This window comes from Leuciscus leuciscus (genome assembly GCF_965113295.1).
Source record: "Leuciscus leuciscus genome assembly, chromosome: 9".
Classification (NCBI taxonomy): domain Eukaryota; kingdom Metazoa; phylum Chordata; class Actinopteri; order Cypriniformes; family Leuciscidae; genus Leuciscus; species Leuciscus leuciscus.
In genome coordinates this window covers 8,866,219-8,885,443 of record NC_138733.1, presented here as the reverse complement: position 1 = coordinate 8,885,443, position 19,225 = coordinate 8,866,219, and the positions used below count along the sequence as shown (strand labels likewise).

Genomic DNA, 19,225 nt, shown 5'->3' with positions numbered 1-19,225 from the left:
GTGTGTCTGTATGTCTGTTATTTGCATATCTCTCGAACCGTTAGTCCGATGGATTTAAAACTCGACAGGTGTCTTGCTATAAGTGTCAAGTTTGACGTTGTTTGGATTAGAAATGCTAAAGATATCATTATAGATATACAGTGTATTAACAGTTATATAATAAAAATACCCTGCAGAAATGTACCCTTCCAATTATGGCATCATTAACATCAACAAGGCCAGACACCTGAACGCTGTGAAACTGGTTCTCTTACGAGAGGTCTCTCGTACTGCGTAAGATATCTTACGCTAGGGGAAAATCCTTTTTCCGCGAGATATTGAAGCCAAAAATTATCCTTAATTTTGTAATAATGCAAAACGCGTTGCAGCAGCAATGCAGACATAGGCGAGACAGCTCGCGCGCCTATTGGCTGCTCTGTGGCAACTGCAGCAGCCTATCGAGCGAGGCCTGGCGTGACGTCAGACCCAATCAGGGCACTTCGCGCCCGCTGCGTCACGTCCCGCCGAAATGGGCGTGGTCTAGGCCTATAAATATCGCTCGCAGGCAGCTATTATCTGATTTTTCATCCTTCAAGCGAAGCACACGCATCGCTGGAGCTGGATTAGAAGCCGCGCCGTCGAGAGAGAGCACCTTCAGCGGGACGAGTCACTGAAGTCGCTGGCCGCGCCGCCTTCCTTGCCTTCCTGCTGCGCTTTCCGGCATTATATCCTTTCTCTGCTACTGTGTTTATGTATGTGTGTGTGCTCGCCGCCGCGACACACACTCCCATTGCACTAAAAGAGCTGGGTGTCTTTTTCAAGACGCCCCTTTTCCTGATCACGCAGCTCTCGCACTCGCTGACGGCGACTGCCCTCACTGCGAGTTAGGTACTGCCTATGGTGACTCTGAGGACTCACCTGGCATCCTTCTCCGAGACTGCTCCTCCGCCCCCCCCCCCCCCCCCCCCCCCAACCCGCAAAGCTTGCCGGTTCGCCCGCTTGCCTTGCCTGATTGGGGACGATACCTGTTCTCCTTCTGTTCGAGCCGCACACACCGCGCCGCTCACAGAGGATGTCAGGAGCGGGCGGTCACGGGGCTAGCTTTCTCTCTCCCTCTGTTCAAGCCGCGCAAACTGCGCCGCTCACAAGGGAGGCTGGAAGCGGACGGTCGGGGTTAGTTTTTCTTTACGTTATAAGAAAGCTACCCTGCCTTGTGCGCCCCATTCATGCGTCACTCACCGGCGAAAGGAGAAAGGTGTGTTTTTAGTCCCTCCGAGGATGGACTGACCTTCAATTTCTCATACATATTCCCAGTTCCCTGATCATGCGACTGGAAATATCAATATTGCAGCAGGCGAGCCTGTTTTAATACAAGCGCGCCTGCAAGCATACGCCGAAGAAAGCATGTGACGCTCTTATATGCTCGTGCATCCGAAAACTTTTGCGTTCCCCCCCTGTGGCTCAGTGGCGGAATCATTGGTTTTTCTCACGAGAGACCGGAGTTCGAATCCCGGTCTAGCGGCAGTTAAAATTATGCCGCCAATGCTTCGCTCTGTCAGTTCCCTGAAAAGCGACTGCAGACGTGCATTTTGCAGCCAACGAGCGCGTTGCACAACTCGCTCGCCTGCACCCAAACACCGTTTCTATGGTTTCCGTGCGTCACTGGCGAAAGGAGAAAAGAGCGTTTTCTGGTCCCCCCGCGGACGGACCGACCTCCTCTTTCTCGTACATTTCTCATTCCCCTCTGAAGTTCGGGCGACTGGAAATGTCAGTATTGCAGTGAGCAAGCCTGTTGTAATACACGCATGCCTGCAAACAAACGCCAGCACGTTGACGCTCTCTTATGCCGTCAATGCTCGCTCTGTCAGTTCCCTGAAAAGGCGACTGCAGATGTGTATTTTGCAGCCAACGAGCGCGTTGTACAACCCGCTCGCTTGCACCCAAACACCGTTTCTATGGTGTTCTGTGCGTCACTGGCGTAAGGAAAAAAAGGGAGTTTTTCTGGTCCCGCTGCGGACGGACCAACCTCCTTTTTCCTATACATTTCCCATTCCCCTCTGGAATTCAGGCGACTGGAAATGTCAATATTGCAAGCCTGTTGTAATGCACGCAGGCCTGCAATAAACGCCAGCATGTTGACGCTCTCTGTTTCTATGGCAACTTCTCGCTCGTTCAGTTCCAGTAAATGTGACTGTTCCAGTGTATCCTGCAGTAAACAAGTCGGTTCTGTCACCCGCTTGCCTGCACACAAACGCCGTTTTTACGGCTACCCAGATAAATCCCATAAGTGTGAATTTTTTCTGGTGTCCCGGCCACGGCCGATGGTGCTTTATGTGTAAGAAGAATGCCCACTGCCCAGTGCCCATCTCTACACACAAGCACAGCCCGTCACACAGGGCTCGCGCACATGAATCGGCTCAGACCGATTGCGCTTCAAACATGGTGAATGTGCCCACTAACACCACGTTATGCATGTCTCACGGTTTCTGTAAAAACGAAACCAACGTGCACTCGCTTCACGCAAGCGAACGATGTTTTCGGTGTGATAAATGTGCCCGCTGTCCCGCGCCCACATCCACACATAGACATGACAGTTCCCACGGGAACCGCCCAGCCCTCCCCCTCGCGGTTAACCACCGTAGAGGAGTCGAGCGCGGGCAATCTGCCCGCTGTCATCAGCGCGCCCCATGCCTCAAATGTCACGAGCGACACGCTTGTGTTACAGCACACAGAAGCTTCTCCATCGCTGAGCGAGCGGAGCGCGCTTCGTATTCGACCCCTAGCTATCCATGCAGACGCATGGGCAAAGCTGCCCGGGGTTTCGAAGTGGGTGCTGAACATTATAAAAAGAGGCTATTCGCTGCAGTTTCGCCGACGCCCTCGCCGCTATGTGGCGCGCGTCGAGACCACGGTAAAAACAGAAGTAGCACATCTACTTCGAGCCGAAGTGACGAAACTATTGAGAAAAGGGGCCATAGAACCCCTCTCTCAAGATCAGAGCGAAGGAGGGCTATACAGCAGATACTTCCTGGTACCGAAAAAAGACGGGGGTCTCAGACCCATACTAGATCTAAGGCAACTGAACAAAGTGCTTGTGAAGCGACAGTTCAGGATGCTCACGACCAGGCAAATCCTTGTGCAGATTCGCCAAGGAGATTGGTTTGTGTCAATAGATCTGAAAGACGCGTATTTTCAAATACAGATAGCGTCACGTCACAGGCGATTTTTGAGATTCGCCTTCGAGGGCCAGGCATATCAGTACACAGTCCTGCCGTTCGGTTTATCCCTAGCACCCCGTACATTTACGAAGTGCATGGACGCGGCGCTCGCACCCCTCAGAATGAGAGGCATGCGAGTGCTGAATTATTTGGACGATTGGCTGATTCTAGCGCAATCTCGCGCAGTGCTCATAGAACACACGACCATTTTACTCGATCACCTCGAGGATTTGGGTCTGAGTGTCAATTGGGCGAAGAGCTCCCTGTCACCCAGTCAGAAAATATCTTTCCTGGGCACAGAACTGGACTCACTATCCATGATAGCGCGACTATCACAACGGCGCGCGGTAGACATTCGACGCACAGCGAACTCTTTTCGCTGCGGCGCGTCTGTCCCGCTCAAAAGATTTCAGAAGATGCTAGGTCTCATGGCCTCAGCATCGTCAGTACTCCAGCTGGGTCTGCTCCGCATGCGCCCGCTGCAGTTTTGGCTGAAAGCGCGAGTCCCACGCAAAGCGTGGGCACCCGGTTTGCTTCGCCTCAGGGTCAATCAGAAATGCGTTACAGCGCTGAAACCCTGGAAAGCGAACGACTGGTACCAATCAGGTGTAAGCCTGGGGACTTCCTCGAGGGTGAAAGTGGTGTCCACGGACGCGTCCACCTCGGGATGGGGAGCGCTGCTCGAGGGCAGACCGTTCTTCGGCCAGTGGTCAGAACGGGAGAAGCTCCTGCACATAAACTGCCTCGAAATGCTGGCAGTAGACAACGCGCTGACGCGTTTTTGTCCCCAAATAAAAGGTCACCACGTCTTGGTCCGCTCGGACAACATGTCTGTGGTATCCTACATAAATCGCCAGGGCGGCACCAGATCCGAGAAACTGTACAGGCTGGCAGAACGCCTCCTGGTATGGGCTCAGTGCAACCTGCGCTCGCTCAGAGCAGCGCACGTTCCAGGGATCATGAATATAGGACCAGACAGACTGTCCAGGAACAACGTTCCGGCAGGCGAATGGTCCCTACACCCACAGACAGTCCAACTGCTGTGGAAGAAATTCGGCAGAGCGGAAGTGGACCTGTTTGCGTCTCAAGAAAACGCTCACTGTCAAGAATTTTTCTCCAAGAGCAGGAGCGCGCTGGCCCATGTGTGGCCCCGCCGCCCGCTCTATGCTTTTCCCCCCGTCTCTCTCCTGCCTCAGGTGATAGAACGGATCAGGGAAGAAGGATGCTCAGTACTGCTGGTAGCACCGTTCTGGAAAAACCAACCTTGGTTCCCAGCCGTGATGCAGTTAGCAAGTACTGCCCCGTGGCCAGTACCAGTGAGGAGAGATCTCCTCTCACAGGCCCGCGGCTCGATCTGGCATCCTCACCCGGATCTATGGTCCCTTCATGTCTGGGCCATCAACGGGTACATGTTGGACTCCCTAAAGGAGTATTAAACACGATCACGCAGGCTAGAGCTCCGTCTACAAGACGACTCTATTCTTCGAAATGGTCAGTGTTTTCGGGCTGGTGCACAGCCCGTGGTGTGTCACCCACAAATTGTGATGTGACGGAGGTGTTTTCCTTCCTACAAGAGCTGTTGGATGGGGGCAGGGCCCCCTCCACGCTCAAAGTTTATGTGGCGGCTATAGCAGCGTTCTCAGAAACAACGCTTGGTCAGTCAATAGGAAGGAACGATTTAGTCATCCGCTTCCTTAAAGGAGCTAGGAGACTGAATCCTCCCAGACCTCCCTCAGTCCCCGTATGGGACCTTTCTACGGTTCTGGAAGCCATGAAAGGTGCGCCATTTGAGCCTTTACAGTCAATCGATTTGAAACACCTGTCTTTCAAAACGGTGTTTTTGCTGGCTCTCGCTTCGGTGAAGCGCATAGGGGATCTGCACGCGCTCTCTGTGAGCGCGGCGTGCATGGAGTTTGGGCCCAATGACTCAAAAGTTATACTCAAACCTAAGCACGGTTATGTTCCAAAATCCCTCAACACACCGTTTAGGGCGCAGATTATCTCTCTGTCAGCCCTACCGGTCCCTGATGAGGAAAGAGACGCGAGCCTCCTTTGCCCAGTCAGGGCATTACGAGCTTATGTGTCTCGCTCGTCTGTTTTCAGACAGACGGAACAGCTCTTTGTTTCGTTTAGCGGACGTTCTAAGGGACTAGCCGCGTCGAAACAGAGCCTATCCAGATGGATAGTTGATGCTATAGCGCTGGCATACGCCTCCAAGGGCATGCAGTGCCCTTTGGGTGTCAGAGCGCATTCCACAAGAGGCATGGCCTCTTCGTGGGCTTGGTCGAGTGGGATTGCCTTGCAAGATATTTGTATGGCGGCAGGCTGGGCCTCCCCGTCTACATTTATAAGGTTCTATAACCTAGAGGTTCCCGCCCTGCAGGCCAGGCTGCTGTCGGTCTAGACTACCAGTATTATCTGACCTGATGCGTTCAGCTCAGAATGCTGCGTTTACTGAGCACAGCTCAATTTTCGACAGTTTAAAGCTGGGCAAACTGTGTAAGACCCACATTTTTTTTTCCATCAGTTCAGGCCGTACCCCGCCCTGTCTGTATGATGAAATTTGCGTCCCTTCGACGCTACTTTATGTGGAAAGTGAGGCCGCACCCCTCCTTCTTCCCGGACTCTCTGTGAGTTCACTGAGTGATTGTGCACTATATGTACCCCGGGCTTTCGCCCTTGGGTCTTTGGTGTCAGATCTCAGCACGCACAGCGTTTTACACTGGGTCCCCTAGCGTAAGATATCTTACGCAGTACGAGAGACCTCTCGTAAGAGAACGTACTCGGTTACTAACGTAACCTCGGTTCTCTCTAGAAGAGGGACCGAGTACTGCGTATCTTGCCGTGCATGCACACGCTCTGGTTGCTTCGATGATGAAAAACCAGATAATAGCTGCCTGCGAGCGATATTTATAGGCCTAGACCACGCCCATTTCGGCGGGACGTGACGCAGCGGGCGCGAAGTGCCCTGATTGGGTCTGACGTCACGCCAGGCCTCGCTCGATAGGCTGCTGCAGTTGCCACAGAGCAGCCAATAGGCGCGCGAGCTGTCTCGCCTATGTCTGCATTGCTGCTGCAACGCGTTTTGCATTATTACAAAATTAAGGATAATTTTTGGCTTCAATATCTCGCGGAAAAAGGATTTTCCCCTAGCGTAAGATATCTTACGCAGTACTCGGTCCCTCTTCTAGAGAGAACCGAGGTTGCGTTAGTAACCGAGTACGTTATTACCCATGTTAAGGGAACAGGTGGAACTAATATATGGAGCATGAGTTTTCCCCTGCTGAAAGTTACAAACCATTTTTCATTAATCAGTGATGTGGGGAAGGGTGCAGAACCTAGAACTATTGTTTTGCACTTTTTTTAGTGGTAGAGGCAGAGGATGGCGAGGTCTTACGCCCATGATCTCTACACGTCCAGCTCCAGAGGCCATACTGGAACTTGTGCACTGCTCGTGTAAAAAAACAAATTGTGTTAAGGGTAGATGCACATGTAAACTGCATGAGCTGCCATGTACAAACCTCTGTCAGTGTGTAAACTGTGACAATAAGTCACTTGAAGATGGCTAGGGCACATGTGTGCATGTATGAACACATGTGTGGAGTGGTGTTTGTGTGCTGGCTACTCCTGCAGAAGTAAATCTGTATGACATGTTTATGTACATTATAACTCTGCTCTGTTTGATAGCCTATGTTCTTTGATAGTTATACTTGTAACGGAGTTTAAATAATGCTGTTAAATTCATGCATTAATTGGGAAAACTCGACATTGGCTGTTGCGTCCCTTGCATTTGCGTGCGTGATATTAAGGGCGGAGCTACGTCACCACCAGCTAGTGATGGGCAGATCGAGGCTTCGTGAAGCAATGAAACAGTTGAACCAAATGGTCCATATTGTTTCGAGGCTTCGAAACAATCCGACACCCGTCTCAACGGTGACACCTAGTGGTCACTTGTAGGTGTTGATCTGAAACAACCTTGACGAGCCATTAAAAAAAAAAAATTTTTTTTTATTATTGTATTTTTCTAATCTGTGAAGCTTGTAACCTATAGGCTCCTCACTGTGCATAATGTTATTTTGGTCCTGCAAAATGAATATTAATAAAAGAAATCAAGCCACAATGTCTCACTTTTTTAGAGATTTTTATTAAAAAATATTAATTTCTCTGCTGTGGAAGGACTTAGCCTACTTCTTTTTTTACAGATAATTTCTACAGCCTTTGAAAAAATCCTCTCACAAGGGACACTTGTTGCTGGCATGCAAAGATATTTTTTAGCTAGGACATACAAATGAGGAAAGATTAGGCTACTGCTCTCTCTTTCCAGTAAGTTAGTGGATCATGAGTTCTGGGCAAATACAAAAATGTCAAATTCACAATACACACATCTCACTTTATTTGGGGTTTCTAAACGGAAATGCTCCCACACCACAGATGTACGGCATCTCTTCTGGGGAGCCTCCATTTTATCTATCTATCCAAATCTATCTATATGAATCTATCTATGTATCTAGATATATATCTATAATCTATGTATAGATATAATCTATCTATGTATCTATATATGTATCTATCTATAATCTATGTATTTATGTATCTATAATCTATCTATAGCCTATATGTATCTATCTATTAATCTAGCTGTCTATATATATTTATATCTATGTATTAATGTGTCACTATATGTATACTCTGTCTGTCTCTAGCCTATCAGTCAATGTGTTGTGTAAATTTAAATGTAAGCCTAAATAGCCTATAACTAATCAAATCGCACTGTCACTATATCACCAAAAATCCGCTATCTCAAAGTCAAACTCCTCTCACAAAAACCCACGAGGTCAATATGCGTTGATTTCACTTTTATACAGATGCGCGATTGTGTGGTCTGTTCCCGACCGTGTCAATCAAACGCTGATTCGGCGGACCACACCTGATGAAACACTTAGTGAAACACTTCGAGGCTTCGTTTGGCCATAGTCACGTGACATGGGTGTTTTGAATCACGCTTCGGATCAGTGTTTCGAAACATCTGCGCTTCGGGATCTCGCAAAGCTTCGGAACGACTGTTTCGCGTCAGCCATCCCGAACTCTCGGTCGGTGAGCAGCTGCTGCTTTCGTTGATTACTCGGTCAGACCTGGATTCTTTTATATCTGCCTGTTGAATTCTTAAATTTTGAGCGAATTTGAGTTGATATGTCAATGAAGAACAAAAGCGGGAATGTGAACGGAGGAAGGGGTCGTACGTGGTCTGTAAAAATACTGGCGATATCAGGTAAGAAAATTTTTTTCAGTCCTTAACAGTCTAACGTTAGGGACACGGGTTACGGTCATAGGCTTACTGCAACCTCATAAAATAAATAAGTTATCTCTGTGTGTGTTTTTGTACTGCTTCACCATTAGCATGTATTTCAATGTAAGTTAGTACCATCCGACATTGCTGTGTTTTGTTGTTGGTAACGTTAACTTATGTGTTTAATGTTGTCAACTAACGTTAGTTTAAAAACGCATGAGAGGTAAAAAAAGCGTGGGAATGAGTAAAGTGGTAAAACCGTCATTTATTCGTTAGAAGTTTACATAACCTCTTCAAACACTGATAACGATATTGAAAAGATATTTGTTTAATTTTTTTTTTTACATCAAGCATTGGAATAAAATATTTATCGGGGGAGAACACCCAACAGAAAGACCCATTCACCAACTACAGTATTAGCTGCTAAGTCAATTTTACCCACTGTTCGAAAACCTACACTGGGATTAATAGTAGCCTATTAAGTATGATTTTCATCTTTAAAGTAAGACATTTAACGTTACTGATAGAAAGTCTGAGTAACTTTTTGTCCATTTGTCTTTCTTCTGCTGAAGTGGCGCACTGAAAGTGGATTCATGTCACCTTCATCAGTCCTTTCTTTAATCACTGGAAACCATTAAGGGAAAGACCCTCAGACGTGTCATAATAGGATAAATGCGGCTGCAGGTAAAATTATTTGATGGTTTGATTTTGGTGTACCATTTGGCTTTTTTGTGTGTGCTTCCCTTGCTATGATACACATTTCTGATGGGATTGCCATGCTTTAAGTGTATGTTTACATTTTTAATCATGTAATACTAACAGTCTCAAAGATGACATTACTCAGTTCATGTTGTGTGAATGTTATTATTGCCATAGGCAAACGTTTTTACAATTTAAATCAATTTTAAGATTGTTTAAAGGAATGGATTTTTTTTTTTTTTAAATACTGCTTTTTAAGGACTTTTCATTGAATAATTTCTTCTTTCCTCCCTTCAGATTCTCCAAGGATCCAGCTGATTACTGGCAATTTGGTGGAGGATTATTCTTTAGCTGCTACATTGCACTATCACTTCTGGTACGGATTCATTGGCCTTTTGTGTTATTTTTTGTATTTTACTTGATTTAATAAATTACTTTTAATTAGTACAATGTATGGTTAGGATTCTGAATTAAAACAGTGTAATGTTCTCCACAAATATTATCAGAAATATATAATTGTTGAAACAATATAAACCTGCATTGAAAGATATAAAGAACAACAGACCTCAACCCTCTCAGCTCAACACCACAATTTGTTGATTTCTTCATCTGTTTTAAGGATGAAATCATGACCTTATGATTATAGTAACCGTAACTGACACATGGGAGTAATAGCCTATTACATTTTTTACAATTCCACCTTGGGGCTCTGAAGAATTTCTTGTGTAAATGTACATCTGAATACATAAAATATGTGTTTTAGAATGGATAGTGTTGTATACTTTGTTTTCTACCCGACAAATTTAACTGTAAAGTGAAAATCTTGTACATGATTTATTTTGTATTCAGTGTTTTCAGTTTTCAGTGTTTTTGCTTTTATTTATAGGATTGTAGCAGACAGCGGGCAAGAAGTGAAGAGGAAGTGATGGCATCGGAATGGACCTCGAGCTGGGACTCTGTCGGAGCACTGCACAAGACTCACATTTTATTGAGAATTTAAAAACTAAAATAGAAACTAAAATAAAATTCTTTAAAAAAGAATACTTTACATTTTAAATATTAAATGTTTAATTTAAGGGTTACTGTAATTGAACAAAAACTGTCTTTAAATATTCCATTTAGATGTTTACTTCTACAGGTTTTTAACATTACTTCGAAAACGCTGCAAGTATTTTTAGACTTGTTTTTTCAGAATAAAACTTGTTTTACAATCTTGAGCATGTGTTAACTCATTAATGTGTTTAATTAAGCCATTGCTGCCAGTCATTTGACAGTTAACAATTTTTAGTGTACAGTATGGACAGTTAATCACAAATTCAGTCAGCATTGTCATGACTCATGTTTCAACTGGAAACTAGGTTGTAATTGAATGTAGGGTAGACTGGGTACAGTTGAGACATAGGTACAGTTGAGACACCTTTAATAACTTGCGTTCGCAGCAAGCACAAGTTGTGATTTTTGCTGTGCACATGCGTATTAGTGTCCTCTTTGTTTGTGGGAAATTTGAACAGTGGACGCATCTCCGATCCGAAAATATCGGGTAAAGTTTTTTTTCTAAAGTAGGACGTTCACTTCACCATGCACTCTCCACAATGAATAGCTTATTATCCCTATATGACTGTTAAACATAACTGGTATCACCACAAACTTTATTCTGTGCCCTAAAAACTGGCATATTTCATGGTATTGTGTCATGCAAGGTAATTGCAAAATCTAGAGAAATGTGCGAGGTGGCCAGCGGGGTATAGTTGAGACACACGTGTACCAACTGTACCCCCGATAGAGCTCTATTAGGAAACACACTGTTTAATTGTTCAGTGTTATGATAACAGGTTAAAGGTCGTAATTAGCCAGCATAGGACGCAAATGAAAATAAAATTTGATATTTGTGATATTTAAACTGTGTATTATTAATAAATATTGTTTAATATCTTGTTCCTGCTTTATAAATTTTAACCAGTGCTAATTTAAATAAAATGAATGAATATAAATGGTTGAATAAACAAAAATGTTGCCCAATTGTTATTTTCTTTATTTGTCTTTATTTTTTATATTTACAATGAATGGTAAGTTATCTTTACATCATTAAAAATGGGTGTCTCAACTGTACCATGCACTGTCTCAACTGTACCACATATGGGTACAGTTGAGACAAGGTTGAGACAAAAAGCACCTTATTTTTATTAGGTAATTGTGGAAAATATAAACTACTTGTGGGTATTATTGATTGATAATATCTTTGTCTACAAGCTAATGAAATGTCATGTGGCATGCCATGTGGAAATTCACTTCTTTTCAGTATCTATTTTTTGTGTGAAAAATCAAAACGCAAAAAGTGTCTCAACTGTACCCAGTCTACCCTACAATTGTATTATCCCATGATGAAAGGTAAGACGGTGAAACAACGTCACGATATCAACGTTGCTTCAATTTGCTAAATCGAAAGGTAATTAAACGTTGATTCAACGTCGACAAAATACCATAACCCGAAAGGTAAGAGTGAAACGACGTCGCGATTTCAACGGTGAATCAACGTTGTTTCTTCCGCGGTGAAACGACGTCACAATATCAACGTTGATCCGTTTTGCAAAATCGAAAGGTAATTCACCGTTGATTCAACCATGGTACCTGACGTTGTTTCAACGGTGAATCAACGTTGAAATGCCGGCTGGATATGTTACTACAAATGATGGCTGTGAATAAAATATAATATTCAGAAGTAAACAGTGTAGCAGAGTACAGGGCCGCGGGAAGAGGTTTTAGGTTGGGGGTGCTGTTTTTTTTTTTTGGGGGGGAGTCACCACTTTTGAATAAGAAACAATATCAAGACTATAAAACTCCTCAAAAAACGCGCACACACTCAAACCTGACTGCACATCACATTTTTGACTCTATTGATTCATGCTTTTATTCCGGAGTCCCTTTTATTTTATTGCTCCGGAGTCGCATATCAGTCACAAAATGCGCCACGGGGAAGAAAAAAACATCTATAGCCTAAGTCGCACTGGACTAAGTCGCATTTTTTTAGAAATTTATTTCACAAAAAATAAATAAAAAAATGTTACAGACAGTTCTCCGTTACGGACGTGAGCGCTCTAAAGTGGCACTAAAATAATGTTTTAAAACTTTCACAGAGACCTCAAACTGAAAGCACAAAGTCTGTCTTTAAATTTAATTTCGTTTTGTATTAATTGTATCTTAATTTTAATCGATGTTTCATCAACAAATTGTCTGGATTTAATAAGAAGTAGCCTAAATATAGGCTATTAGAAAATAAATAATCAGGATACGGAGGCGCTGGCGAACCTGGAGCTCGTCTCATAATGAAACTCAGCGTTGGCCTATAAGGAGGTAGCCTATTGCCTCACAGACCTGAGACATATAGATAGCTTGAAATGTCTACTTTTAAGCAGAACAATTCAAAACGAAAGAAAACAGACTGCGCTGCTTATGCAATTCGTATGAAATGTGCATTTCTCTCTGGCGCTGCGAAGATCGCGAGTCGTCAACTTCATCTGTCTAGCCGACACTGACATAAAAAATAACTGTTTTATTAGTAAACAATTAAAATGTCTCCTGCTATATTTTACATATTTGCCTGTTCCTTACAAAACACTGACAGTGGGGTTTTTGACGTTTTTTTTTTTTTTTTTTTGAGCAGCTGCGGACAAATTCTTTCGAAACACAAACACACACAATATTACGTAACACTCAGCGCTTATGTTTTAAAAAGATAATTTAACATATAAATAACATTTTTTAAATAGCCCACTTAAAGTGTTTATTACAAATAAATGACTAAATGCTAAAAATTTATACATTTTAATGAACAAACATATGCGTTGCATTTACAATTCTGTGAAAACAGGGGGTGCTGCAGCACCCCCAGCACCCCCACTTCCCGCGGCCCTGGCAGAGTATGTCAGAATGTTTATTTTTAAACCACAACCTTCTTGGGGCTTCTTCCCAGCAAACACAGAACGTTCCCCTAACGTTCCCGTTTGGTTCCCATTTGGTTATTTTTTTGGGAACCAAACAAGAACGTTCTGGGAACGTTCCCTGTAGGTTATTTTTAGGATCTATGTTTATAACATTAAGGGAACGTTCCCAGAACGTTCCCTGTAGGTTATTTTTAGGTTTAAATTTATAACCTAAAGAGAACGTTCTGGGAACATTCCCTGTAGGTTATTTTTAGGATCTATTTTTATAACTTTAAGGGAACGTTCCCAGAACGTTCCCTGTAGGTTATTTTTAGGTTTAATTTTATAACCTAAAGAGAACGTTCTGGGAACGTTCCCTGTAGGTTATTTTTAGGTTCTATCTGCATAACTTTAAGAGAACGTTCCCAGAACGTTCCCTGTAGGTTATTTTTTAGGTTTAATTTTATAACCTAAAGAAAACGTTCTGGGAACGTTCCCTGCAGGTTATTTTTAAGTTCTATTTTTATAACTTTTTATAACCTCCAAATCCGAGACCATGGTCCTCAGTCGGAAAAGGGTGGTTTGCCCACTTCAGGTTGGTTCAGTTCCTGCCTCAAGTGGAGGAGTTTAAGTATCTTGGGGTCTTGTTCGCGAGTGAGGGAAGGATGGAACGGGAGATTGACAGACGGATCGGTGCAGCTTCTGCAGTAATGCGGTCGATGTACCGGTCTGTCGTGGTGACGTCCAACCAAGTTTTATAACTTTAAGGGAACGTTCCCAGAACATTCCCTGTAGGTTATTTTTAGGTTTAATTTATAACCTAAAGAGAACATTCCCTGTAAGTTATTTTTAGGTTCTATTTTTCTTAAACCAATTGAATGGTTTGCAATGTTTTGTGCTTTAACACCATTTATCAAATGCTTAATTACATGACCATTATCAGGCAGTAGATAATGCCTAAGTAATCAATAACTTTGCTCATTGGTAGGCAGTCTTTTTTAGTTAATTATTTTTAGGTTTTATTTGTATAACCTAAAGAGAACGTTCTGGGAACGTTCTCTGCAGGTTATTATTTTAATATCACTTAACAGGCAGATTACCAACTGACAACGTCGTCAGTACGGTCCCCTAAGGTTATAAGATAACCAACAACGTTCAGATCTATTCGCAATAACTTTTTATTAATGATATTTTAAATTATGTTATACATTTTAATTCTATATGTTTATTTAAATGCTGCGTGACTTTGAAGTGTTTTAATGCGCATGCGCGTAATCAAACACTGGAGCGCGCACGTGAGCTGCGCGAGAGCAGGTGGAAACCAGAAACGTCATCAACAACTGACAAACAACAAAACTCCCGTCTGTCGCTGTTGGTTTCACTGCTTTCAGGTAAGTTTAGTCAACAAAATCTCACAAATAATACACACAAACGTCCCTGACACATTTCCTACGTGTATTTGACACGCTTCTGTTGAATATTTACTTTAAAGAAATGGTTTTGTGTCTTTGAAAAAGTCCGTTAGCATCTAAGCTAACCGGTTTCAGAAGAGAACGTTAGGCCTAAGTTACGTTAAGTTAAGGTCTTATTTATGAAAGTTTGGGTTTTTAAACACATATTTAGTGTAGATAACAGTTTTTTATAGTTTTGCTGGTAATTTGTCAATGGGTGATTGGAAGTAAGCTAATTTATTTAACCTAAAAGAATGCACTGTATTGTTAACTTAATCAGTGACGTCACTTAGCAATATTGCTAAAATGTGATTTCAGAATAGCGAGAGAGAAAAAAAATCCTCTACAACAAGGGGTGAGTTATTGTTTAATCATGATAATAATTCCATATGCATTTATTTCACAATATATTATCTTAAGATTTTTATATATTTATCTTTTCTGCATTTCACCTCTGTTCTAGCTTGGTTCCTTTTATTAAACCAATCCCATGTAATATTGTTGGCTCTGTGACAAATAGCTTGTTATGTTCCTAGATCATCATGCTGAAGGCCTGCTGCACCCCCTGTCCAAGACAATCTCCATGGCTATGAACCATATGACTAGTAAGCAAAACCACCTCAAACATACAGTGCACTACTGTTCAAAGGTTTGGGGTCTGTAAGATTTATGCTTTTGAAATAAGTCTCACATTTTAAAATCATTAACCCCAGGGTTTTTCAGTGAGATTGTCCTTGAGAAGCCTGTAGGCTAAATAATCAGCTAAATAATAGGCGACTAATACAATATTATAATGGTCATAGTTATAATAATAATTCATTTAACTATTATGATAACATGATATCCAGATCATTAGTATATTTTATTTTATTTCTTTAGGTCTGTTTTGAATTATGTTGGCCAATGAGACTGACACCATACTGTCCAACTCAAAGGTATTTATGTATTTGTATGTTTTTTTTTATTGATCAATACTGAAATTCTTTGTACTTTTAAATGCTGAATGTGGTTCAGGGGGTCGACAACTTTAGGCAGTTATTTATCACAGATATCTTGGGCAGCTGTGGCTCATACTCTTAGCCTTTAAAAATGTTTGAATTGATATCCCCAATGCAATATCAGGGGGTAAATATATCATTAGAGTTCTTAAAGTTATGGCTTTGCTCTTGTTACCAGATGAGATATAATCCCTATTGTTTGGCCCTGTGATTCTTCAGGACAAGACCTTGATGCCATCCATAGTCAGTAGATGAAGAAGGTGAGTTTAGCCCATCTTGTCAAAATGCCCATCTTGGCGAGTTTCCTCGTAAACAGTCTTGTGTGTTTTAAACAGAAAGAAAACAGATGCGTGTCATTTATATTAGGTCTGCGCATTCGTCTTAAAGGGACAGTAGCCTAACGCAGTGGTTCCCAACCTTTTTTTGTCTGAGACCCCCTTTTTTCCAAGAAAATATTTTAGGGCCCCCCTTCACATTTAATGATATTTTCGCTCCTGTAAGCTTGCAGCAAGGATGACAAAATATGTTGTTTTCAAGCAAACGGTATGTTTACTATAAACAGATATGTTTATGCACAAATAATAGCCTATACTATTGAAAATACAATAACAAAAACATTAGTAGGCCCTTTGTAAGCCTATACTTGGAGTAGCCTATGAATTTGCCCTATTTTAAATGCAATAACAAAAATATCAGTATTCACACTTGTGTGTAGGTAAAAAAAGAATATATAGGCTATTACTACATGACTTCTGTCTGGGGCCTCAATACTTGCATGTTATTTGTGAGGCTTTATCAATGTGAGGCTTTATTTTTTAGGCTTTTGGCGCTATAGCGAGCGATAATAAACTTGCGTTTATTAACAGAATAATGCGTCTTTCGGAAGAACATTGTAGCCGGAACTACTTCTCTCTCTCTGTGTGCGTCTATGACGAGTCACGCAGGTAGTGGGCTACTCCGCAGCGGCAGCGATCCGAACCAGGGTAAAATAGTCCCAATGTAATCACTTGTTATAGGTGTACCATAGTGATTCAGGATAAGACAAAAACACGGTTTGGAAAATGGATTCATGATGAACTCGCTCATTATCAAAATTTTTTGCAGAAAAAAGTTAAGGACTTTTATTTAATGCAAATTGCTCAAAACTTTTCAAAATATGACGCGACCCCCCACAGAGCTCGCTGAGGCCCCCTTGTGGGCCGCGACCCCCCTGTTGGGAACCACTGGCCTAACGTAGCCGCAGCTGTTTGTGTCGCCAATGGTGATCAAACATCAAAAGAGAAAATGACTTGTAGCTTTAGCAAAGATACATTTAATTAATTTATAGTTATTTTATTTTTACAGTGAAGACTTATTTTACATTTTGATAATTCAATTTCTGTACCTGATGTTTTCAGATTTAACTGAAAAACATAATGCACTGCTTATTTCAACTGTATTTTTCTTCTATTGTATTTATCTATGCTTGTTATCTATTGTAATTTTCTATGCAGGTTCACTCCTCTACAAAGTCCCCCCAATAGGGGTTATGCGGAGCGCCCAGCGGTCGAACCGGAAAGAGGTTTAAGCATTTCCGCTTTTCACTTCTGTACACATCTGCAGCGGTAGGTGATCTCGGTTTACTGTTCATTTTCGCTTATTACACTAAAATTCTTATTTCTGTTTTAATTAAAATGTCTCGAATGCTAAAATATCAGAAAAGGGAACATCCGAACAGCAGTTTTTGTTGTGTGCCGATCTGCTCTATGTCGGGGAAAATGAGTAGTACAGAAGTACAAATAGGTTCTGTACTCATAAAGTGACATCAACATTTGCGTCAGCAGTAGCATTCGCCATCAGGCAAATGTTATTTAAATAAACTCCTGATGTACTTACAAACTTTCCAATGCCTCGTTTAATGAGTACAGAACCTATTTGTACTACTGTAGAAGTTTGGTACCATTCTGGGCATTATTAGTGGGGTAATTTATGAGATACAAACCTGGAGCCGCGCATGCACTAAACCATACGGCTGATATCTCTAAATAAACTCTAAATTTTTCAATATTGTGCAGCCCTAATATTGAGCATATCTTAAAGTGAACTTGGAATGATAATTTGTGTTACCAGATGAGATGTATGTATGATAGATTTTGAACTGTAATATATATTATTTTTATTTCAGGTTTTCTGGGATCCCAGCGGAAGGCATCAAGGCATCAGATGTTGGCCTGGACAGATATTCCTGTAAACTACACCGACCTTTGCTTTTGCATGGATGACTGATTATTACCATGTTCTGTGAGGGCATCATTATAGCAAAACTGAGCACCTGTGACAGTGGAATTTGTAGGTGTAAAGTCACAGAGATAAAAAAATAAATAAAATTGATAGTAGTTTCAAACTTTTTTTCTCTTTCTCTCTCATAAACAACACAGCAGTTACAGGTTTTCAAATTCTTCATTGGAGGTGAGACTTATACGTTATATGTAGAGCGAATTCGCAGGTCAGAGTTCACTAGACTTAAATATTATTTTCTCTGTTTTTTATTTGACTTCAGAGTTGAAAGTGGGCTTAAAGGGTACATAGGCTTAATGGGTATCCTTACTCCTATATAAAACATTCCTTTTTTGATTTGTAGTCTGAAATAATAAATAGTGCAATATAAATAAATGCAATGTAGTGTTTTCAAATATATAAATTTTTCTATACACATTGATGCTGAAATATCTGAATAAATACACGAGACCAGCAGTGCTCGTGCTCTCATATCTCCTACAGCTTGTGACACACAATCCCACCTCACTCTTTTCATTTGCTCAGGATGAATATTAATGCCATTACAGGGCTTGAATTTTGGCATGGGATTGTGTGTACATGTAACGTGTTGTCTTTTTATTTTCTTGTTAAATTTGCAGATGGTGTTGGGAGTTTAAATGTTTTGAGCAGAGTGAAGACTGGCACATTCATGTATATTGTATATAAATGAATACTTTTTCAACTTTTTAGCCAAAGTTATAGGCTACAGTTTGCAAAAAGATAGTTTTAATTAAAATGTTTGTGCAGTTTTATTTATTGAAATATTTTCATGTTTGAAATATTACATGTAAATTACTGTTCCTGAATACATTTTGCTAACGCTGTTTTTGATGACTTATTTTAGGTTGATAATTAAACAATGAATCAACAAAAACATGGATTGTGTGCTGATTTATTTAATACAAACTGATTGATTTACTTATTAATGATAGTTTCTGTAAATTCAATTTATTGTAATATATTCATAGGATTTTTAAGTGTTTGAACAATAAACAATGTAGAATATGTTGTTTGTAGACCTATAATTTGTGTACAGGCATATCAGGATGTGTAGACATTAGGAGAACGTTCCGAGAACCTTTCGGCAACGTTACGGGAACGTTCCCCTAACCTATAGGGAACGTTCTATTAATGTAAAGAAAACTTTCCTGGCTAACCAATAGGGAACGTTCTTGGCAACATTCTGGGAACGTTCCGAGAACCTTGCGGGAACCTTTCGGGAACGTTCTGGGAACCTTTCGGCAACGTTCCCCTAACCTATAGGGAACGTTATATTAACGTAAAGAAAACTTTCCTGGCTAACCAATAGGGAACGTTCTTGGGAACGTTCTGGGAACCAAAAACTAACGTTCCCAGAACGTTAAATTGTTAGCTG

The 19,225-nt window shown here is 41.7% G+C and overlaps 1 long non-coding RNA gene across 2 annotated transcripts; it reads left to right on the top strand.

Annotated features, from left to right (window-relative positions):
- The first annotated feature begins 13,154 nt into the window (after positions 1-13,154).
- Positions 13,155-18,270, top strand: LOC309506448. Of its 2 annotated transcripts, XR_014208750.1 has the most exons (4): positions 13,155-14,494; positions 14,873-15,812; positions 17,046-17,156; positions 17,717-18,270. It is a non-coding gene; the product is annotated as an uncharacterized lncRNA (long non-coding RNA). The 2 variants fall into 2 exon arrangements; XR_014208751.1 differs by lacking the exons at positions 17,046-17,156; positions 17,717-18,270 and having other exon boundaries at positions 14,873-15,159; positions 15,268-15,952.
- The last annotated feature ends 955 nt before the right edge of the window (positions 18,271-19,225 follow it).